This window comes from Pleurodeles waltl, chromosome 8 (assembly GCF_031143425.1).
Source record: "Pleurodeles waltl isolate 20211129_DDA chromosome 8, aPleWal1.hap1.20221129, whole genome shotgun sequence".
In the NCBI taxonomy this organism is placed as follows: Eukaryota; Metazoa; Chordata; class Amphibia; order Caudata; family Salamandridae; genus Pleurodeles; species Pleurodeles waltl.
Window position 1 is genome coordinate 1,307,581,505 of NC_090447.1, and position 24,162 is coordinate 1,307,605,666.

The following is a 24,162-nucleotide window of genomic DNA, read 5'->3' on the forward strand; positions in this document are numbered from 1 at the left end:
CCTCCAGTGACAGACATGCACATACTTAAAAGAATTGAACCGAGAGGTTGCCAGGCTTCAAACATAAAATGTTGTAGGAAGTTGGCTCTGTATGTACTATTTCAAAGTGAGAAATAGCATGCACAGTCCAAGGGGTCCCCTTAGAGGTAAGATAGTGGCAAAAAGAGATAGTTCTAATGCTCTATTTTGTGGTAGTGTGGTCGAGCAGTAGGCTTATCAGAGGGTAGTGTTAAGCATTTGCTGTACACACACAGGCAATAAATGAGGAACACACACTCAGACAATTCCAGGCCAATAGGTTTTTGTATAGAAAAATATATTTTCTTAGTTTATTTTAAGAACCACAGGTTCAAGATTTACAAGTAATACTTCAAATGAAAGGTATTTCACTTGGGAACTTAAGGAACTTTGAATTAGCAAAATAGCATATACAGTTTTCACACAAATGGCAATAAGCTATTTTAAAACTAGACCGTGCAATTTTCAACAGTTCCTGGGGGAGGCAAGTGTTTGTTAGTTTTGCAGGTAAGTAAACCACCTACAGGGTTCAAAGTTGGGTCCAAGGTAGCCCACCGTTGGGGGTTCAGAGCAACCCCAAAGTTACCACACCAGCAGCTCAGGGCCGGTCAGGTGCAGAGGTCAAAGTGGTGCCCAAAACACAAAGGCTTAAATGGAGAAGGGGGTGCCCCTGTTCCAGTCTGCCAGCATGTAAGTACCCGCGTCTTCGGAGGGCAGACCAGGGGGGTTTTGTAGGGCACCGGGGGGGGAAACATGTCAGCACAAAAAGTACACCCTCAGCAGCACGGGGGTGGCCAGGTGCAGTGTGCAAACAGGCATCGGGTTTGCAATGTAGTTCAATGGGAGACCTAGGGTTCTCTTCAGCAATGCAGGCAAGGGGGGGGGCTCCTCGGGGTAGCCACCACCTGGGCAAGGGAGAGGGCCACCTGGGGGTCACTCCTGCACTGGAGGTCGGATCCTTCAGGTCCTCGGGGCTGCGGGTGCAGTGTCTTTACCAGGCGTCGGGTTCTTAGAAGCAGGCAGTCGCGGTCAGGGGGAGCCTCTGGATTACCTCTGCAGGTGTCGCTGTGGGGGCTCAGGGGGGGTCAACTCTGGCTACTCACTGGCTCGCAGTCGCCGGGGAGTCCTCCCTGTAGTGTTGGTTCTCCACAAGTCGAGCCGGGGGCGTCGGGTGCAGAGTGCAAAGACACACGCTTCCGGCGGGAAAAGTGTGTTTTTAAAAAGTTGCTTCTTTGTTGCAAAGATGTTTCTTCTTTGGAGCAGAGCCGCTGTCCTCAGGAGTTCTTGGTCCTTTTAGATGCAGGGTAGTCCTCTGAGGCTTCAGAGGTCGCTGGACAATGGGGAACGCGTCGCTGTAGCAGTTCTTTTGAAGTGGGGAGACAGGCCGGTAGAGCTGGGGCCAAAGCAGTTGATGTCTACGTCGTCTTTGCAGGTTTTTCAGCTCAGCAGTCCTTCTTCATCTTAGGTTGCAGGAATCTGGTTACCTAGGTTCTGGGAGCCCCTAAATGCTCGATTTAGGGGTGTGTTTAGGTCTGGGGGGTTAGTAGCCAATGGCTACTAGCCCTGAGGGTGGCTACACCCTCTTTGTGCCTTCTCCCTGAGGGGAGGGGGGCACATCCCTAATCCTATTGGGGGAATCCTCCATCTGCAAGATGGAGGATTTCTAAAAGTCAGTGTCACCTCAGCTCAGGACACCTTAGGGGCTGTCCTGACTGGCCAGTGACTCCTCCTTGTTTTTCTCATGATCTCCTCTGGCCTTGCTGCCAAAAGTGGGGCCGTGGCCGGAGGGGGTGGGCAACTCCACTAGCTGGAGTGCCCTGGGGTGCTGTTACAAAGGCGGTGAGCCTTTGAGGCTCACCGCCAGGTGTTACAGTTCCTGCAGGGGGAGGTGAAACGCACCTCCACCCAGTACAGGCTTTGTTACTAGCCACAGAGTGAGAAAGGCACTCTCCCCATGTGGCCAGCAACATGTCTGGTGTGTGGCAGGCTGCTAAAACTAGTCAGCCTTCACTGGAAGTCGGGTATGGTTTCAGGGGGCATCTCTAAGATGCCCTCTGGGGTGTATTTTACAATCAAATGTACACTGGCATCAATGTGCATATATTGTGCTGAGAAGTTTGATACCAAACTTCCCAGTTTTCAGTGTAGCCATTATGGTGCTGTGGAGTTTGTGTATGACAGACTCCCAGACCACATACTCTTATGGCTACCCTGCACTTACAATGTCTAAGGTTTTGCTTAGACACTGTAGGGGCATAGTGCTCATGCACCTATGCCCTCACCTATGGTATAGTGCACCCTGCCTTAGGGCTATAAGGCCTGCTAGAGGGGTGACTTATCTGTACCTATCGGCAGTGTGAGGTTGGCATGGCACTCTGAGGGGAGTGCTATGTCGACTTAGTCGTTTTCTCCCCACCAGCACACACAAGCTGTGAGGCAGTGTGCATGTGCTGAGTGAGGGGTCCCCAGGGTGGCATACGACATGTTGCAGCCCTTAGAGACCTTCCCTGGCATCAGGGCCCTTGGTACCAGGGGTACCAGTTACAAGGGACTTACCTGGATTCCAGGGTGTGCCAATTGTGGAAACAAAGGTACAGGTTAGGGAAAGAACACTGGTGCTGGGGCCTGGTTAGCAGGCCACAGCACACTTTCAAATCATAACTTGGCATCAGCAAAGGCAAAAAGTCAGGGGGTAACCATGCCAAGGAGGCATTTCCTTACAGTTGTTAAGGATATTGCAGCTTTTCCATGGTGTTGAAGGCATCTAAAGACACATTTGGTCACTAAAAAAAAATGAGAGATAGCAACCTGTGTTAGATCTCCAGATATTAAACAAGTACTGCAAAAATCAGTGTTTTCCAAAGATCATCCTCCAGGAAGTACTTCCTTTTATAAAGAAGGAAGATTATTTGACCTGTTTGGATTTGGAGGATGTGTGCTCCAGTATTTCAGTACTCGCGTGTCACAGAAAATTCCTGTGACTTATGGTGGCCGGTCATCCTTTCAAATGTTAGCCGCTTCCATTTGGCATAAAGTTAGTGCTGGCAATTTTAATTAAGTGCATAGTGCCTGTAGCAGTTTTTCTGAGAAGAATTTGTAGTTTTAATCCATATCTGGATTATTGACTGATGAAAGCATCTACTATCTCAAGAGCCAGTATGGTCAAACCACCAACTGTTCAGGTTTTATCATATTTACGTCTGGCCATGAATACAAGATATTGCTTTTTTTTTTTTATCAGACATTATTAATTGTGAGCAAAACCTCAATCTGAGCAAAGGAAAGTGTTCCATTCCAAGGACAGAGGACTAAAATTGAGCTGTCTAGCTATGCTTACCTATGCAAAGTAAAGTACAACACTCAAAGCTCAAACCAACTCCTTGTTAGGCATTGTTATGCAACCTGCTGCTCCCGCAGTTGTCTTGTGAATGAGTACAACCCAAGAATAATTGAACATAGAATGTCAGCACATAAATGGATCATAGCTATGGTCGTTTCATTGGTGAGATGGGGTGCACTTCTGCTTGGCCTTAACATCAGCAGTCCAGGGACGGAACGGGAGCAAGGTTGAACCCATCAGTCAGTTTGGCATTAAAACTTTCTAAAAGTGAAAGACTCACATTCGATGGGGTTAACAGACAAAAGTGTATGCTACTTGCGAGCTGGAGTGATCAGATCTCGTATGTTATGACAGGAAGCTCTAACTGTGTGTATGTGTGGTTAAGCTTTGGGAACTTCAATGGGACATGTTTGAGTCAAATCTGAATGTAGAATACCCACTTCTTGCCAGCAGGTGGTCCTCCCCGAAATTTCAAGGATCACCATTTGCATTGGTTTGGATCAGGAAATGTATATATGCCTTTTCACCGGTATCTTTAGTGCCCGGATTTCTATCCAAAATGAGAAGGGAGAGTTTTGACTTAATCTTGGTGGCTTCGGCATTCCAAAAGCACCATTGGTTTGCATATTTGTTGGACATGTCTGTAGAAATAGGAATTCAAATTGCAGCAACGCTTACTATCCAGGAATAATATGCAGATTAATGGTTTGGCTTTTCAAGATCTACAGTTTGGTTGTCTGAAGATCCTGGAATGTTATAAGAACATACTTCAAGCCTTCTGAGCCCCATCTAGGACCATGATTTATATTTTGAAGAGAAACCCAGTCCGAAGAGTAAGTCCCTATTAACAATGTTCATGCATCAGATGTTCCTATATCTACTTCAATAAGAGTGCTCTTGGTGACTTCCCCAGGATACACTGCAACCCGTGTAAGAAAAATTTAAGAATTCATGAAAGGCCTGTTCAGAACATTACCTCCAACATCAAGATTCTCAGTGTCTTGGGAGCTTTAATACAGTTGTCAGCCCCCATGAGAGCCCTCTTCAGGCAGATTCATACATTGACTAGGCAAACCAGTCTTGGAAGATAGCTGCCTTATTGGTGCCTTCTTCAGTGAAGAGGATGACTGATTTTTAAGAGCTTTCATGTACAGATTCATACTTGGGCTTTTTGAAGACCGATTCATTTTAGCCGCAAATACAAACTTTATTCCCAAAGTGCTAACGTCTTTCCACCTGAATGAGAAAGTATCACTGTCAGCTTTCCTTTAACATATGATAGCAGCAAAAAGCAATCTTCATTCTTTAGATGCCATGGTGTTCAAAATTCTACTTACAGCGAACTTAAACTCCGCACCAAATGTTCTTATCATATTTTCAACCTAGCAAAGTTTGTCCTTGACATAACTGACTTGGTCAAGATGAATGTTCTTGTGTTGCTTTTTGCACACATTATGACGAATAAGCCCACCTCTGCCACCATTAGAACTCATGCTTGACTCTGACTGCCAGTATTGCTCTCTTCTCAGGAGTGACTATAAAAGTAATCTGTAAAGCTCCAAAGTGAAGGACTGCTCACGCCTTCTCAACCCATTACTGCATTGACGTTGAAGCAAGAATACCACAGATGAGGGGGTACTGCTTTGTTAATGATTCAAGCATGTTAACGTGAGAGATCCAGCGCTGGAGAATAAGAAACACTTGTATCTGATTTGGCAGCATTGGCATCTTTCATAGATTCATATGCTAATCGTACTCATTCCCTCTCCCGAAACTCCAATGAATACTCCTGAAATTATTTGCTCAAGGATCTGCCAGCTGGAAGCCTCTGGAATGGGTAAACACTAGGTCCTGTTGCCTGTTTGTTGTTCAAATAATGATAGCATGTCATCTATGGCTATTTTCAATGTTATTGAGTGACTATGCACAGTGTCATGTTAACTTTGACTATCAAGTGTTCTCATTTTCATACCTGGTTGTAATTCACCATGTCAGCCATTGAAAGAAACCAGTGCTCGAGAACCATAGCTAAAGATAATTAACTTCCATTTCATGATGTGGAAGGAATTTTTATATTCTCGAAAAAATCACCTTACCTGGAAACCAGGAGATGATTTAAAGTAGACATTTGTTTTTGGAATTGATAGTCGACCATTACCAGTGCTTCAAAACATTATTCTGGATACCCTAAAGTCAGATTCTCCGACCTATCATACAGCATTCTCTCCTGCCGCCCCGTGGTTGTCAATTTTATTTTCTACAACAGATAGGAGTTCTTTTATTTTAATCCTGTGAAGTCTTAACCTTGCTTAAATTATATTTTGGATGATCTCTGTTTATCCGACTGATTGTTGTATTCTGCATTTTAGCATGTAATTTCGATTCGTTGTGTAGTGCTTCGTCCTCTTCTTTGATAAAGTTAAAACAATAAATGTTTGAGTGAATTTCTCAAGTTCCAGTCTCATTCTTTTAGTATAAACCTTTTTCTGTTAATAGCAATGTTGGCTTCCATTATTTCTGCATGACAATGGAGTACTGGCTTGCCTGATAATTTTTGTGTGAGCTCGATGCATTAAAAGATTTTATTTACATTTACTACAATCTCAATCTTTAGTTTTCTCTAAATGTTATGTGCATTACTCATTTTTTTAAACGATATCAGTCATTATTTTCAAATATTTTACACATTTTAGCATGAGACTTTTGGAGCAATTTTCATGAAGTGCAAATAAAATGTAATTTCTTTTTCCCAGCGTTTTTTGTAGCATTGACATTGTGGTTTTTTTGGTGGTTTATTAAGCGCACCAGATCTCTGCACCTCATAAGAATGAACACCTGTATCTTCCCCCAAAAAAGCTCTTGCTATATTGTGAACTGCTTCATCTAAATACCAGGAGTTTATAAAGTGCAGCATATCACCCGCGAGGGTCTCGAGGCATTGGAGTTGCTAGCTGCTATGCATTGCTCTGTTCATTTGAACAGCCAGGTCTTGAGCCCTTTCCTGAAATCCAGGCCTGACGAGGTGGTCCAAAGGTGCAGGGGGAGGTCATTCTAGGCTTTGGCCACCAGGCAAGTGAAGGAACAACCTACGCTGTTGGTTCGCCAAATCTGTGTCTGCGAAGAAGAGGGAAGCGGATTGCAGGTGTCTGGTCAGTTTGTGGAAGGTCATTTGTTTGTTGATGTATGCCGGTCCTTTGTTGTGCAGGGCTTTGTATGAGTGGGTCAGCATCTTGAACTAGTATCTCTTCTGGATTGGCAGCTAGTGTAGCTTCTTGACGTGGGGAGTGATATGGGCTGTCTGGGGAGGTCGAGGATGAGTCTTGACGCTGAGTTTTGTATTGTCTGTAGTTTCTTCAAGAGACGTGCGGTGATTCCTACGTGGAATGTTCCCGTAGTCCAGCCTGCTGTTGACGAGGGCTTGACTGAGGATCCTTCTGGTGTTGATTGGAAGTCACCTGAACATTTTGAGTATGGGTAGGGTGTGGAAGCAGGCAGGTGAGTCTGAGTTGACCTGTTTCTGAATAGATAACTTGCTGTCCAAAATGATGCCAAGGTTGCAGGTGTGGTCTGTCGAGGGGTGGGGGGGAGGGCTGAGTTTAGCAGGCTACCTAGCACCGTTCCATAGAGAGGTGTTGTTTCCGAAGATGTGGACTTACTTGTGTTGAGCTTGAGACAGTTGTCCTTCATCCAGTCGGTGACGTTCATCATACATCTGTGGAAGTTGGCTTGGTGGTGGAGGGGGTCTTCTGACAGCAAGAGGATGAGTTGGGTGTCATCGGCGTAGGAGATGTTGAGTTCGTACGATCTGACGGTGTTGGCCAGGAGAGTCATGGACAAGTTGAAAAGGGTGGGGTTGATCATTTGGAGTGTCCTTGTGGGACACTCCAAATGATCTTCTTGGGTTCCAAGGTGAATGGTGGAAGATTGATTTTCTGGGTTCGTATGGTGAGGTATGGAGTGATCCATTCAAGGGCGTATCCCTAGATTCTGATCTTGTGGAGTCTGTTTGGCAAGATGTGGTGGGAGAGGGTGTCGAAAGTGGCTGACAGGTTCAGGAGAATGAGGGCTGCTGTTTCGCCATGGTTCATGAGGGCCCTGATGTCATTGGTGGCTGTGATTAGGGCTGTTTTGGTGCTTTAGTTGCCTCTGAATTCGGATTGAAAACCAAAAGGTTTTTGTGTTCCTGGTGTTTGGTTATTTGCTTGTTGATTGCCATTTCGAGAACCTTTGCTGGAAATGGGAGCAGGGAGTTGGGCCAGTAGTTTTTTGGTTCTGCTGGGTCAGTGGATGGTTTCTTCAGGAGGGGCCTCACTTCAGTGTGTTTTTAGTCCTCAGGGAAAGGAGGCTGTGGTGATGGAGGCGTTCAGGACTTTCTTGAGCTTGTCTCCAATCGTTTTGTTTCCGAAGTTGAGTATGTGGTGGGGACAGGGGTCTGTGGGTGCTCTTGAATATACGGAGTTAATGATGGAAATTGTGGCTTGAGTTGTAAGAGGGTTCCAACTGGTGATCAGGTGTTTGGAGTTTGTGTTCGTGGATGTGAGCAGGCTGATGCTGTTGGGGTGGGGGGTAAGAGAGGAGGGGTGTTGCGGTTTGAAGTTCTTGTAGATGGCTAAAATCTTGTTGAGGAAGAAGGCTGCCAGGGTGTCACACAGTTCTTGGTAGGGGGTTTGTTCCTGGTGGCTGAGTGGTTGGAGAACTCCTTCACAATGGTGAGGAGCTCCTTGATATGGTATGTGCTAGCTTCTATGCAGTCTTTTAAAGCGCTTTCCTTTGTTTCTTTCACGAGGTGGTGGTACTGGTTTGTGCTGTGTTGAAGTTTGTATGGTCTCCTGTCCTTTTGCTAGTCCGCCATTTCCTTTTTAGTTGCTGGCATTTGGGTTTGGTGGATTTCATATGTGTAGTGAACTAGCAGGTGCTTTGTGTTTGGCTGGCTTGGCAGGGGTGATTGTGTTGGTGCAATCTGTGATCCACTGGGAGTAGTTCTTTGCACCTCTTAATATCTTCACCATCTTTGTCAATGCATGGGATACTGGTTTTTGAACCACATAGCTGCGCTGACTGACTTCCGCAGTGAGCAGTCAAGTGCACAGAATGTATGTTTTTTTTCTTTCTAGAAGCACAAGAAAATAGCTATTTATTACACTTAACACCTGCAGTCTTTTTCAAGGGCCCCCTGAACCTGTGCTAATATGGTAACCATGCTGACGGATACACCAGTTGCTACAGTTGATTTCCTCTCCGGTTTCCTTCATTAGTCATATTGATTTGATTAGTCATTGTGCTGTAGAGCACGACCAGTAGAGCACTATCAAGGTAACCCTCTGTTGCATATGCATGTAATGTTTTTTTCTATGTATCTCTCCTTTTTGATGGATTCTTCTATCTGCAGATTCACCTTTCGACTCGGGCATCCGAGTAAATCTGGAAACATTTCAGTAACTCTCCACATCATTAGGGAGCATTTGCTCCAATTGGACACCAGAAGCAGCGTCACTAGAGCCATTTTGCACCCCCTGCCTGTGCTCAAGTCAATTCTCTTTTTTTCTGTGCCATCTACACACATCTAGAACTTCTGTTTTCCTCAATAAATTCCTCGATTTCTGTTGAGTTGTTGCAAAATTTTGAAATATTTGTGGGGGTAGTACAGTATGTCACCTGCAAGTGCTCAGAGTTTAAACCTTGCAGGAATTCTGATGGACAAATGTCTTTAATGGACCATCACAACATCAGTCTCTGGTGCTTGGGATTGGACCACAGAGCCATGGCCTACAACTTCTGCTGTAGTATGCACTGCAGTACCATCAAGGAGCGAGATGCCAAGATGTCTAAGGCCCGAAATGAATCAGTCCAGGTAGTAGAGACCGAGTTTAAGGATCCCTGAGCCATCACGTTAATCAAAGTCCTCTAAGAGAACACACAAGAAAAAGTGATCAGGATTCTAAGCAATGCTTCTCTTCCAAGTGTAAGTTCAGAGACACTCCCCTGCTCCACACTTTTCCTTTTAAAAACCGGAGCTCATGGAACTGTCTACTGAGGAAAAGAAGCCTGCGGCTCCCTCTGCCACTCCTTAGATTACTGCCACTCCAGTGCCTGTGGTGCTACACAGAAGTCCAGCCAGCCATATTTGGAATTCCCAGGCCTCAACACGTTTTAAACCTTTTGCATGGCCATGGTCCTCTTTGGAATGCTTATGGGGTAGGCCTTTAGTGTGCGGACACTATGCCCGTAGTCTACCTTCCTTGGCATCCTGTGATGTTAGTCTAGACTTTGTCAATGCAGTGGCTACTCACTAGGTCTTAATTAGTCGATTAGCCCTATGGGTATGTTGCAGTGCTCAATTTGGGCATCTGCTGGACACTGGTACTCATTTTTGTGGGCCAGGATTTATTTGTCATAGTCAAACTGTGTCCTAAGCAACAGACAGAGGCAAAAAGGGAGAAAACAATGACACTGGAAGAAAACTGGGGTGAAAAAAAAAAATGCTAAAGTGAGAAACTACGTGTAGCGGTGGAAGAAAAGGGGCATGTAGTAGAATCAAGTCCCTGCAACTTTGATATTTTGGGGCCTTTTGCATAGGGCTGCGTTGTCAGCTGGCTCCAGGAATTTATTTCCCCCCAAAATTGTCTGTTGGGTACATTTTTGGAGAAGTGGATACTTAGAGTTTGACAATGAGAAAGCTGAGAAAGCCTTCACAATTTTTGATTTGTTTCATTACCCTGTGACCCTGGTGATAATAGTAAAGACTTTTTGTCTGTTAGCAGTCCTTATTGGAAGTCTAAACGTAACAGATTTCTCTGATCATCCGGCACTGTGCCTTACCTAATTATTTAAAATCCCTCCTCCTCAACCGACCCTTTCTGATACACACTTCCAGCCACATATTCCTCATCTTTTTAAAAATTCCCCAGGTGTCAGGCTAGATTCAGAAACTTTTCAGCAGTTCCTATGCATGCCACTTCAACACTGTCCTGCTCCAGAAAAGACATGTGGATCTTATATAGTCACCGCTCCAGCATGCTGAAGTCAGTTCCTTTCTTTCCATGCCTCCTGAAGTGAGTCACAATGTCTTGTCTTTGAGACACTTTACTTCAATATTTGTTTTCCATATTTCTGCACTGTGCAACAGATGTCTTCCCTCAAATTATAGATTTTAAACCCAGTAGTGACTGTCACAACCAAATGTGTCTAGATTTCTTCATCATTATAATTAGATGCAAGATTAGACAATCATTAAGCATCCAGCAAATAAAAATTAAATGACAACTCGTGGCAGAAAGGTGATACAAAATGTCCGCAGGAGTGACGTTTGCATGCCCAACAATGGGGACTTTCCAAATGCGTAAATTCAATGATTTTGCACAATTCCTACCCAGTCAGATGTAGGTCTTTAGTCCTTTGGCTATGTATGGTCATAGATATGTCTAACTGTTGCTGGGCAGGTAGGGCAATGCATACTACATGAGATGTCCCTTTGCTCAAGTCCTGTGTTACAAGCTGTTCAGCAGAGCACATTAGTTTACCTGATATCATCTGACCTCTGGGCAGTCTTGCAAGCCTTGTCATCATTGAATATCACAAATGTGAACAAAACAAGATGGATTCCACGTAAAATAAAATACGCTTCCACAAGTCCATGAGCCTGAAGGCCATTGAGGACTGGGAGGTGAAAGTTCATTGCCAAGCGTAGGAAAACATCTCTGAGACCGCTCTAAGTTGCAGTCCAAAGTTCCGTCCCACTCCAGGAGTCGCTGAAGCAGATTGCAAGGCTAGTCTTTGTCATTATCTAAATTGTGTGGTAAGTCTTAAAAGAAACAAAGGAAATCAAAGGCAGGAGATCACGTGGTGTCATGGATTTAGATCTTTCTCCTAGAGTTGCCTGACTTTGGAGCTGATCACAACTGGTTCTGGCACAACCTAAGAATCTGGGGCAGTCTGCCACCCTGCAATAGATCGAAGAGTTCAGTGCATCCATGTTCCAGATTTTCGAATTCTTACTGGACTCCCTCTGGTGCGCTTTTAGGCCCAAAGTATCCAAGATGCCTTTTGGGACAATACTCCCATACTCTCTGGGATACGATTGCGCAGGTGTTGCCTCGAGCCCCGGAGGAAGCCAGGGCAATTCTCTCCCAAGCCATTACTGACATGAGAGATGCAGCAAAGTTCATGATTCGTTGTGGACTGGATGTGACCCACTCACCAGGTAGATCGGTTGCATCGACAGTGGCCTTGAGGCGCCATGTCTGGTTGAGGACATCTGGCTTTTCAGGGGATGTCCAGCAATCTCTTCGGCGACAAAGTGGACTCAGCGCTAAAGTGCTGTTAGGACTCCTGGGCTATGCTTGTTCCCTTGGCCTCGTAGCTGCTCCTCACCCCCCACAGTCCACTTTTCGCCCCTTTTGTGGCTACTGAAGGAGCACCCAGATGTGTTCATTTCCACCTGGCCACCGACCCCTGCATGCTTCACAGCCTGTGCGCGGACACGGGATGCCACGTACTTGTAGATCAGGGAGCAAGCGGTCCACCTAGTCCAACCCCCCTGCCCCCTTAACTGCCTCCAAGCCGTCCTAGTCCATTGGAACATCCTGGACCAGTTGGCGGCAGGATTCACCATCACCTGTCCCTGTCCCACTGGGAATCCATCACCACGGACAGGTGGGTGTTGCAAATTGTGCGAAGGGGCTAATCCCTCCCCCTCGAGACTTCCCCTCTGACCATGCCACCATCATTTAATCATCTGTCAGAGGATCATTTGGCACTTCTCCGCTAGGAATTCACTGCTTTCTTGGCCAAGGGAGCCATAGATAGGTTCCCTGCGCCAGAAGAAGGTTGTGGTTTTTATTCCCTCTACATTCTGGTGCCCAAAAAGGACAAGGGCCTTTGCCCGGTCTTAGGTCTCCAGTCCCTCAGTTTCCTCCTCAAGAAGAGGTTCAAAATGCTAACTAGCTCAGATCCTGCCTTCCCTGGAGACTGGATGGTAGCGTTGGACTTGCAGGGCGCCTATTTCCACATTCCCGTCATGCAGGCCCACAGATGTCACTTGTGATTCGTCGTAGCTCACAAGCACTTTCAGTTCGCTGTGCTTCCCTCCGGCCTTACCAGCACCCTTCGGGTGTTCACAAAAGTGATGGTAGTGGCTGCAGCTCATCTGCGCAGGTTAGGGTTTTCAGTCTTCCCCTACCTCGACGATTGGCTGTGGGACGAACTCGCCCCAGGCTGTCGTCTCCCACCTGTAGACTACGGCAAACCTCCTGCATTTGCTGGGGCTCACTATAAATTTGTCAAAGTCACATCTGACTCCCTCTCAGACGCTCCCTTTCATCTGAGCTGTTCTGGACACTGCAGTTTCGGGCTTATCCTCCCTAAAAGCAAGTCCAGAGTTTCAGTCTCTATCCTGGATTTCAGTGAGAATGACTGAGGCTGCCGGGCCTCATGTCCTCCTGCTGGTCCAACATTCCAGATGGCAAATGCTGGCTCTGCGGTGTAACCTGAAGTTCCAGTGGGTGCAGCATCAGTGGAATCTCTCCGACAGGGGGCTGCACTAGATCTGCAGTGGTGGCTATCAAATCCAGATTAGGTCAGCGGCAGATCTCTCCCTTCCCCCAACCAGATCTCACAGTAGTGACAGATGCATCACTGCTGGGTGTAGGGTGGCCACATGGGAGGGGTGGAGATCATAGGCCTCTGGTCTCCGGTGGAGTCTGGGCTCCACATCAATCTTTTGGACCTCTGGGCAATCCGACTTGCATTGAAAGTATTAATTTCCTCTCTCAAGGGGCAAGTGGTGCAGGTGTTCACCGACAACTCTGTCAAGAGGTTCTTTGCCTCTGGACATGGCTGGAATGCCAGGGCATTTTACTGGTGGTCCAACATCTGGCAGGCTCTCTGAACGCCAGAGCAGACAAACTCAGCTGTCCATGCAGTGTCGGTAACGAATGGCTTCTCCATCCGGAAGTTGCGTAGGGTCTTTCAACAGTGGGGAAAGCCTTGGTTAGATCTGTTCACCTCCACAGAGAACACACAAATTCAGCTGTTTTGCTCGCTGGAGTTTCCAGAGCGGCTCTCACTCAACAATGCTTTTTGTCACGATAGGATGCAGGCCTCCTTTATGCCTTCCTACCAATATCACTTCTGCCCAGAGTTCTGAAGATGATCAGGCACGACCGGGCCCAAGTAATCCTGATGGCTCCGGACTGGGCACGAAGAGTCTGGTACCCCAAGCTATTGAGTATGGCCATCGATCCTCCAATCAGACTGCCCCTTGGGGAGGATCTTCCGTCTCAGCTGCAGGGGACGGTCCTTCACCTGAACCTGTCCAGTCTCTGCCTCCTTGCATGGAGATTAAGCAGCAGCAGTTGACAACTTTCAACCTTCCGCCCAAAGTCTGTGATGTTCTCTTGGCAGCCAGGTGTCCCTCCACCAAAATGGTATACTTCTGTTGTTGGAACAAATTTGTGGCCTGGTGTATCAACAAGTCTGTTGATCCCCTCTTCATTCTCTCTCTTGCCCAGCAGGGCTCTGCTCTGGGCAGGCGCAAGCTTTATTTTTCTGCCATCTCTGCCTTTTTAAGGCTGCCAGACCAACCTTCTTTGTTCAAATCTCCCATTGTTGGGGGGTTTCTTAAAGGACTCACTTTTCATGTTGGCCAATCAGTCACCTTGCCTACTTTTTATGCACCCCCACATCCCTCTCATGAAGAGGAGACACTCCACTGCCTGGATCCAAAAAGAGCGCTGGTGTTCTACCTCAGTGGTACCAAAGGTTTCCAGGTGGACGATCAACTCTTTGTGGGTTATGTGGGTGGGAAGAAAGGAAGGAAGGGCTGTGCAGAAGAGGACCATCTCACAAAGGGTAGTCATCTGCATCACGATGTGCTATGCTGTGGAGAAAAAGCAACCCGAGGGTTTAAGTGCTCATTCCACCAGAGCAACTGCTGCTACCACAGTGTTAGCATGCAGAGTTCCAGTCCTCCATATCTGCCTGGCAGCAACGTGGGCATCCCTGCACACGTTCACTAAACATTACTACCTTTCTAGTCCAGTCTGCAGACACAGCTGCTTCTGCAGTTCAGTCCTGCAGGACTTTTTGGTGTGATCTTTGTTTGCAGCCCACCACCGGGGATGGTATTGTTTGGGTATCTATTCTAAGGTAAGAAATCTGCAACTAGAAGTATCTTTTAGATGAAAAAGTTAGTTACCTTTGGTAACGATATATCTGGTAGAGACACATTCTAATTGCAGATTCCTTAACGACCCGCCCATCCTCCTCGTTTGGCGAGCCGATTTCTAGGGACAGGAACTTCCCTTTAAGTGCCCTAGTTTTGGCGTACCATTCTCTTCTTCATGGCTCTGCGTTACTGGCGTGGAAAGTCGTGAAAAGAAACTGACATCAGCGCGCCGGGGTGGTGCCTATATATAATTGCGACGTCATCTCATCGACCAGGATGCCCGTGGAGTCGACCGATGCCACCTGATGGCTTGCAGGGGTACTGCTCGAAGAAAAATCTCTGGATCCAGTATGACACCTGGGGGAAATTCTATGGTAAGAAATCTGCAACTAGAATGTCTCTACGAGATAAATTGTTACTGAAGGTAAGTAACTTGTTCTTCAAGAAAGGTGCAGACTGTTGACGTTTCCCCAAGTAAATGCCTATCTTTACAGACAGGGTGTTTCTGTGCACACTACCTTCTTTGGAGGTGTGCATGACCTTTCACAGAAGGTCTATTTTCCTTAGGGGTCACTCTGTGACTGCAAAGACAGTATGATAACGATTGGCAGTACAAAAAGAAAGGTGCTTGCTTTATGAATGGCTCTAGCTAACTTTTTAAATGATGGAGACTAACATTGTTATCACCATTGTTTCTGATGCACCCCCTTAAAGCTGAGAACTCCATCTTGTTGAAGTAGTCCTAGGGTCCTGGTGTTCTGCTGAAAATACTGCATCTTATTTAATTGCTTCTTCAACCATGAACCATCAAAATTCTGTTGATTCAGATATTTTATTATTGGGCTGTTAAAAATTATCCTACCTATATTTGTCTCATGTTACAAAATGTGATGCTACAGGACACACTGTAAACCTAGTTTCCTAGGAAGAACATCAGTTGGTGTAAAGGCTTATGGCAACAATAGCTTTCGATGTTTGTCATGGCACTTGCCCTTTCATCTGTGGGTATATATGCTGCTTGGTTCTGGAATCAAAAATTGCTTAAGTAGCTGTTTCAGTACAGAGCTTTATGTGCTGGTACTGCCTTCAGCATGTCCTACCTCTCTGTGTGCATAATGGGACAAAATCTGCTCCCTTTACTCAGTGATTTATTTTCCTTCTGTTTGGTGTAGTGCAGAGATTAAATGCAATCACCATCCTGCTGGTGAGGCAGCAGGGTACCTCTGTGATTCCATCCCTCTCAAGTAAATCTTGGTAAGGTATAATCATCTTGAAACATTTCTTTTTCCCTTCATTAAACTAAAAACTTGGTTTAGCTGGAACCAGCCTTTGGGGAGGGAGTGTTGCAAGTAAGAAATAATATTCTGTTCTTGGTCTACATATTTATTTACTTTGGAGACATTGCACTAAAGTCTGACCCAGCTCCTTGTCTTTGGGCTTTTGCAATGAACCCCTATTTCGCCAGTGGGCCTAGCTGGTCTCTCCCTGTCATTTTACTGCAGATACATTGCACTGAGAGTGTGAGCCAGTATTCTTTGCTTTTCACTGATAATGGGTGTGAGACAAGATCTCTTTTTGACATGGTTAGTCCCCACTTTTTGCCTGGTGTATGATGTAGTCTAAAAATGGTTAGTGTCCAGGGCCCCTACTAACAAGGTTCCCTGGGTCAGAGCTCTTTCACTAAACAGTTGTGATGCATTGGCACAATTGGAGAATCCCTTAGCTGCCACTATAAGTCTCTAGTTTAAGGTACATGGGCACCCAGGGCATGGGCTACTTGGGGTAGGCCCCTGAGGGCAGGAGCACGGATTGTGCCACCCTCTAGGGTTATGCATCCAGCTACACCCATTTCCTACTATTGTAGGCTGAGTACTCTGGAGCAAACCTAAAACACAAACTCAACATGGCATGCTGCCTGTATTCCCTTTCCACCATGCACTACATACACTATGGGTAAGACACCCCTTTGGTAGGCCTTCCAGCCCTAAGGCAGTGTGCACTATATGTTATGTGAGGGCATAGCTGCACGAACAATATGCCCCCACTGTCCTTGACAAACCTGGGACATAGTGAGTGAACAGAGCAGCCATTTTTATACATGTGTGGGGCACTGGTCAATACGTGTTTCACAGCTACATGATGGACACACTGAACCCTGGATTGTTTGGTATCAAACAACTCTGAATGATAAATCCAAGCTGGTACCAGTATGGTACCCCCCTGCAAATGCGAACTACCCTGACATAGTTCAGCAGTGTAGAATATAATAAAATATCTACTTGCCCATGGGACAGTTATGCTTCTTAAATCCTCTTCTCCCTATGGTGTCCTGTAGCGCACTGACAAATTACGGGAGCAATCTCCTTATATAAGAGCTCTGATAATATCCTCTCTGATTATGTCAGAGCTACTACTGTAGTAGGGTTTGAATACTTGCAATTTCAATCCCTACTATAGCAATTTCCTTATTTTGCCACCTTTTGCAGATCTACATACTAGGGCTGGAAGAAGCAGTAAGCAATAGTTCCAGTGCTGGAATGCCTTTGAGTCTGCAAACCTACTAACTTGCATGTTTTAAGGATTTTCACCAGCTTCTCAAATTTTTTACCATAATGAGAAAGTTGGAAATATACTCCTGACAAGAGCAGAAGTAGAAGTTCTTCCAGGTTTGGGGAAAAAAGTGGTTGGAGGGAAAGTGAACTTGTGTAGATTTGCTCATGGAAAAATCAATTGAGCGTTTACAACACATGCATATTTGCTTGTGGTAAAATACAGATCACAAATTCGAGAATCACAACTTCCTAGTCTACTTCTTTAAGTTTTTATGAATTCATGAAAGCCTCTAATTCGAAGACATATACCGTGGGTGCACTTTTGTGACTTTCTTTAAGAATTAGGTCCCTAATTAGTTTTAGCGTTGAAGACATTTTGTTTTTATTAAACTTATTTCTCACTCTATCGATTGGTTTTACTGTGAGTGATCGCATTCTGCTCTTACCCAAGGAGCATATTGGCACACAAAGTAGTTTTGTTCAGTGCCAGGGGAACCACTGTGGCAATTGGTGGCGTAACAAAACTGGGCGGGTCCCCCTGCAAAGAACATGAAGGCTCCCCACTCCAGACTCACTCAGGGCAGGTGCTGTGCTGAGTGGCTCCCTGGAGGGTGCTGCGGGGCCTTTTACACCACTGGCAGTGTGTTTTTTTTTGCCAGTGTATGTTACAGTGGTGAGGGCCTGGCATCTCCGACAAAAATAGTGTTACAGAAGCCATGTCAAAACAAGACAGGCATTGGCGAAAGAAACAACAAATGTTGGATCAGTTGGCTTTGCGAGTGCTTGGTTTTTTTTTTTCATGTTTCCCATAATCTTGTTGAAAAGAGTTACACTGATTTTCCATTAGGAATATTTTTGGGAAATACTAGCTTGCATCAACACATTTTACTAAATGACACTTCAAAGAAATAGCACCTAAAATCATACTTTTTTTTTTTTTGTCCTATTTTTTTCTGAACATTGAATGGTCACTCTTGCTTACAATCTTCTGTAAACATTTGCATCTAATCAGAACGCTCTGAGAGCATTATACTTCGTCTCATATTGTTAAACTTTTCAAAAGTGTGTACACATTTTTTTATAAACCCAGAAGATCCAAGGCATGAGAACTGTGGACCTGCTGCAACAAAGAGGAGACACCAAACCCTGCCTGTTGCACTCGGGACCCAACAGTCGCCACTGAGGAGCTCGTGGACAATTGGAAAAACTCTAAGGAACCCCAGAGGACCTTCAGGCTTCACAAGCGAACTCCCTCCAGATTGGAGGTACCACTCTAAATCCACAAAGAACCAGCAAGCCAGTGAGGTCCACTTCACTAATCGGATGCTAACTCCGCAGCCGATCGAAACTTCACACCATGGACCGCAAGGACAAACCCTGCTAGTGTGACAAGTTTGGTGGCACTGCGCCCTCTAGGGGCTGAACCGTACCAATACCCTGGGTATTGGTCACCTAACTTCAGATATCAATAAGAACAGTCCACTCTGTAGTGAAAAAGGATCAAGAGGAAGCCCCCATCGAGGGACTTTAGAAAAAACTCAGACCTCCTGCCAGAAGCCCCCCTTTGTCCCGTAAACGATCCTTGATCTGACCTACCTCCTGCTTCTAAGGACATCCTTGCGCAGAGCTCCTGACTCACCGGTTCTCTCTGCACCCAGCCACCCAGTGGCCTGCACCAAATAACTAGCTGTACCCCTTGCGACCTCGACACTCTGAGGGGAACCTTTAAACTTACCTGCCCAGTGCTTTTCCAGGTGGTACCTCACAGTGGCCCTGCACCAGCTTCAGAGACCTGCTTCTGCTGGAACCGGGAGCTGCCTGAACTTCTCTAGCTGGCAGTGTGCTCACTGATGACCTCGACTAAACTGCAAAAGAAGAACTTGATAAACCCACTGTGTGATTTTTATATGTATTCTTTAAGGTTATCCTCCATTGATTCCTATAGTGCGTAATTGCACACAAAAAGACTATTTTTTTTTATTAAACTTCAAAAATTCATATCTAAAAGTACTTAGCCAATTTTGAGGATCTTGGTCTTCAAAGTTACATAAAAATTGAAGTATTTTTATAAAATGGCCTCAAGTTATTCCTTCGAGTGTGTGAGTTGGATGATTGGTGCTGTCTTTGCACTTCTCCAAGATTGGCCTAACTGCTCTACCAAGCTACCTTAAATATTAGAGCATTAGTTGATCTAGTTTTTACCTTTGTAAACCATATTGTGGTTGCCTGGACCTCCTGCACAGTGTGCCTAGCTTTACATACTACATAGAGGGCCAACCTAGTTACTAACTTGATGCCACCTTTGGAGATACCACTTAAGTGTGTCCAGCTCATCCTAAGGGCAGTCCATGTTACAGTCCCACTGTGATTGAGTAGGGCTCCGTCTCTGCCCTGTTCTTCAGCTGTTTGAGCAGGTGGCTACTAAAAAGTAGAATACTACCTAGTCGTGAGCAGGAGAGCCTCAACACAAGAAAGAAGGTAGTAGGAAAAGCTCCTCCAGCACTGCCACATCATCATCATCATCATCTTTCCCCATCTTGTCTCGCCCTGGTCTGTAGCTGGAAAAGCTAAAAAAAAATATCTGCTCAATTAATTTGTCCTCCACTGAGACTTCACACTTGATATTCTACTTTTCACAGTCCACACATCAGCCATGACCATTTCACTTTACTCTTGTATAATGTGTCTGTCTTCCATCCCCTTAAGCACATCATGTAAACCTACCATGGAAAACAGGGAAGATTACAGGTAAGCAGCGTTTGCCTTAAACACTCAATGCAGCAGCCTCAAAAGTTCTAAACGTTAGCAATACTAAATTGCTTTATTCTATTTGATGTCCTTCAGAAACCCTTGGTGAATCACTGTCATTGTTCTGCAGTTCTATATTTTCAATATTTTTTTAGCAACAATATATAAAGTATTGACAGTAATAAATCCAAAATAATATCTTGCAGTCTGCCTTCTTGAAGTTGAGTATCTAACCTATTTCTGTTGGATCAACTGGCCAAACACTTATTGAACTAGTTGTTTGGGAGAAGAGAGCTGAAGGAAAGATGAGAGAATAGTCTAAAGGATTAGGTCGGAGATACCCAAAAGTACTTATCTCAAGACTTTCAACAGTCCTACCAAAACCCTGCACATGGGGCATTATTGCCATCCTCTCGGAGGTGAGGGAGCCAACCCACCTCTACTTCTTTATTAGTTCTTTATTTTCTACAAACCTCATGGCTGACAGCACAGTAGGTACAGAGGACTCCTAGGAGTGAGAGTCTGCCACCCTTGCCAGTAAAATATTAAATCTCTGTAATACTCGCATCCCCGGGCTTTCATCTGTGTGTGTGGCCCTGCTATAGTCAGTATCTGATAAAGACTTCTAATTGCAGACTCCTTACCTTTGAATTTCCCCAGGCATCAGACTGGATCCGGAGATTTTAATTTGAGCAGTATCTCTGTGTGCCGTCAGGTGGTGTCAATCGACTCCGCGGGTATCGTTGGCGTTGTGCTCGCTGTGATGACGTCACAGTCGTATATAGGCGCCACCCCGGCGCATAGACGTCAGTTCTTTTCTTCCCGCGCCAGCCTACGCGCAGATCCGGAGAGAGCTACCGCAGTCATTTTTTGACTACGCCGACACTTATGTCGAAGTTTTTGACGACTTTTTGGATGTGTCGAGGGATGTCCCTCAAGACCGGATTCAATCCCTGCGACTCCTGGAGCGTGATCACAACCCGAAGTCATGGCGGCCCGACACTCAACTCCGCTGCGCCCCCGTCCCGCTACTTTCTGGTTCCGAAAAAGAACAAAGGTCTTCGGCCTATATTAGATCTTTGGTCCCTCAATCTCTTCCTAAAAGAGAAGTTCAAAATGTTGACATTGGCTCAGGTCCTACCTGCTCTGGATCCCGGAGACTGGATGGTAGCGTTGGACTTGCAAGACACATACTTCCACATTCCCGTCTTGCCAGCCCACAGACGTTACCTACGATTCGTGGTAGGTCACAAGCACTTTCAGTTTACCGTGCTCCCCTTTGGCCTTACTAGTGCCCCCTTGGGTGTTCACGAAAGTGATGGTAGTGGTGGCAGCTCATCTGCACAGGTTAGGGGTCCCAGTCTTCCCCTACCTCGACGATTGGCTGTTGATAGTTGTCTCCCACCTCCAGACTATGGTGAACCTTTTCCAATCGCTGGGGTTCACTATCAACGTGCCAAAGTTACACCTGGCTCCTTCTCAGACACTCCCTTTCATCGGAACTGTTCTGAATACTGTGCGGTTTCTGGCATATCCTCCCAAAAAGTGAGTCCAGGATATTCAGGCTATGACACAGATGTTAAAGCCTCTGTCCTGGATTTCGGTGAAAATGATTCTGAGGCTGCTGGGTCTCATGACCTCCTGCATCCTGCTAGTTCAAAATGCCAGATGGCATATGCGGGCTCTGCAGTGGGACCTGTAGTTCCAGTGGGTGCAGCATCAGGGGAATCTCTCCGACAAGGTCCAGATCTCGGAAGGGGCTGCAAAAGACCTGTAGTCGTGGTTAGCGAATCAGGATTGGGTCAAGGGCAGATCCCTCTCCTTTACCTAACCAGACTCTTACGGTCGTGACAGATGTGTCACTCCTGGGATGGAATGGCCACATGGGAGAGGCAGAGATCAGAGGCATCTGGTCTCCGGCGGAAACCGGGCTCCATATCAAGCATCTGGAGCTCCGAGCGATTTGACTAGCATTGAAAGCATTTCTTCTCTCCCTCAAGGGGAAAGCAGTGCAGGTGTTCAGACAACACCACCGCCATGTGGTATTGCAACAAACAAGGCAGAGTGGGGTCGTGGACCCTTTGTCAAGAAGCCCTTCGTCTCTGAACTTGGCTGGAACATCAGGGCATTTCCCTGGTGGCTCAATCAATCAATCAATCAATCAATCATTCGCATTTATAAAGCGCGCTACTCACCCATAAAGGGTCTCAAGGCGCGGGGGGGGGTTCAGTGCTTGAAGAGCCAGGTCTTGAGCTGCCTTCTGAAGGAGAGGTGTTCAGGTATGGCGCGAAGGTGGCTGGGCAGAGAGTTCCAGGTCTTCGCTGCCAGGAAAGAGAAGGATCTTCCTCCGGCGGTGGCTTTGCGGATGCGGGGTACGGCTGCCAGGGCCTGTCCGGCGGATCGTAGAGTGCGCGGAGGAGTGTAGAAGGAGACGCGGTTGTTGATGAGTTTGGGTCCGAGGTTGTGAAGGGCTTTGTGTGCGTGGGTGAGGAGTCGGAAGGTGATCCTCTTGTTGACGGGGAGCCAATGGAGTTTTTTCAAGTGTCCTGAGATGTGGTGGTGGCGAGGGATGTCCAGGATGAGTCTTGCGGCAGCGTTCTGGATCCGTTGGAGTTTCCTCAGCAGCTTGGTGGTGATGCCCCCGTACAGGGTGTTCCCGTAGTCCAAGCGACTGGTGACGAGGGCGTGGGTGACAGTCTTCCTGGTGTCGGTGGGGATCCAGCGGAAGATCTTGCGGAGCATGCGTAGGGTGTTGAAGCATGCTGAGGTCACCGAGTTCACCTGTCTGGTCATGGTGAGGGATGAGTCCAGGATGAAGCCGAGGTTGCGTGCGTGGTCGGTGGGTTGGGGAGTGCTGCCTAGGGTGGGGGGCCACCAGGAGTCGTCCCATGCGGTGGGGGTGGGGCCGAGGATGAGGACCTCCGTCTTGTCGGCGTTCAGTTTCAGGCGGCTGTCTGTCATCCAGTTCGCCACTTCCTTCATGAAATCTGGTCCTAGCTGAGGTGGGGTTGTTTGTGAGGGATAAGATGAGCTGGGTGTCGTCGGCGTATGATATTAGGTCGAGTCCGTGTTTGCGTGCGATGTTCGCCAGGGGGGTCATGTAGATGTTGAAGAGAGTGGGGCTGAGGGAGGATCCTTGAGGTACGCCGCAGATGATCTCCGTGGCTGTGGATCTGAAGGGGGGCAGGCGGACTCTCTGAGTCCTTCCGGAGAGGAAGGAGATGATCCATTCGAGGGCCTTGCCTCTGATGCCGGCGTTGCTGAGGCGTCGTGTCAGGGTGCGGTGGCAGACCGTGTCGAAGGCTGCGGAGAGGTCCAGGAGTACTAGGGCCACGGTCTCACCCTTGTCGGTCAGGGCTCTGATGTTGTCCGTGGCTGCGATGAGGGCGGTTTCGGTGCTGTGGTTGGTCCTGAAACCGAACTGTGTGGGGTCGAGGGAGTCGTTGGTTTCCAGGGCGTTGGTGAGTTGAGTGTTGACAATTTTCTCAATCACTTTGGCGGGGAACGGCAGGAGAGAGATGGGCCGGAAGTTTTTGAGTTCGGTGGGGTCTGCTGTGGGTTTCTTTAAGAGGGCGTTGAGCTCTGCGTGTTTCCAGCTCTCCGGGAAGGTGGCGGTGGTGAGGGAGGCGTTGATGACATATCGGAGGTGCGGTGCGATGATGTCGTCGGCTTTGTTGTAGATGTGGTGCGGGCAGGGGTCCGATGGGGATCTGGAGTGGATCGAGTTCATGACGCGGGTGGTCTCCTCGGTGGTGGTTGGGCTCCAGGTGAGGATGGTGGCGATGTCGGTAGCGGGTTCCGGGGGGGGGTTCGCGTCGGTGGTCGGGAAGCTGTTGTATATGTCGGTGATCTTGTGGTGGAAGAAGGTCGAGAGGGAGTCGCAGAGGTCCTGTGATGGAGGGATGGAGTTGTTTTCTGCGTCCGGGTTGGAGAGCTCTTTGACGATGCCAAATAGTTCCTTGCTGTTGTGGGCGTTGTTGTCAAGTCTGATCCGGTAGGCTGTTTTTCGTTCGGCGTGGAGGCGTTGGTGGTGTTGGCGGGTGGCGTCCTTGAGAGCTGACATGTTCTCTGCGGTCTGGTTGAGGTGCCACGTCTTCTCGCGGGCGCGGCATTCTTTCTTGGAGTCCTTGAGGTCGGGGGTGAACCAGGAGTTTTTCTTGTGGTTGTTGGTGCTGGCTTGAGTTTTCAGGGGGGCCAGGAGGTTGGCGCAGTCGGAGATCCAGTTGGTGAGGTTGTTGGCGGCTTCGTTTGGGTCGGTTGTGCTGGTGGGTCGGTTCTGGGAGAGGGTTGATGCGAGCTGATCCGTGGTGATACGATTCCAGTGTCTTCTTGGTGGTTGC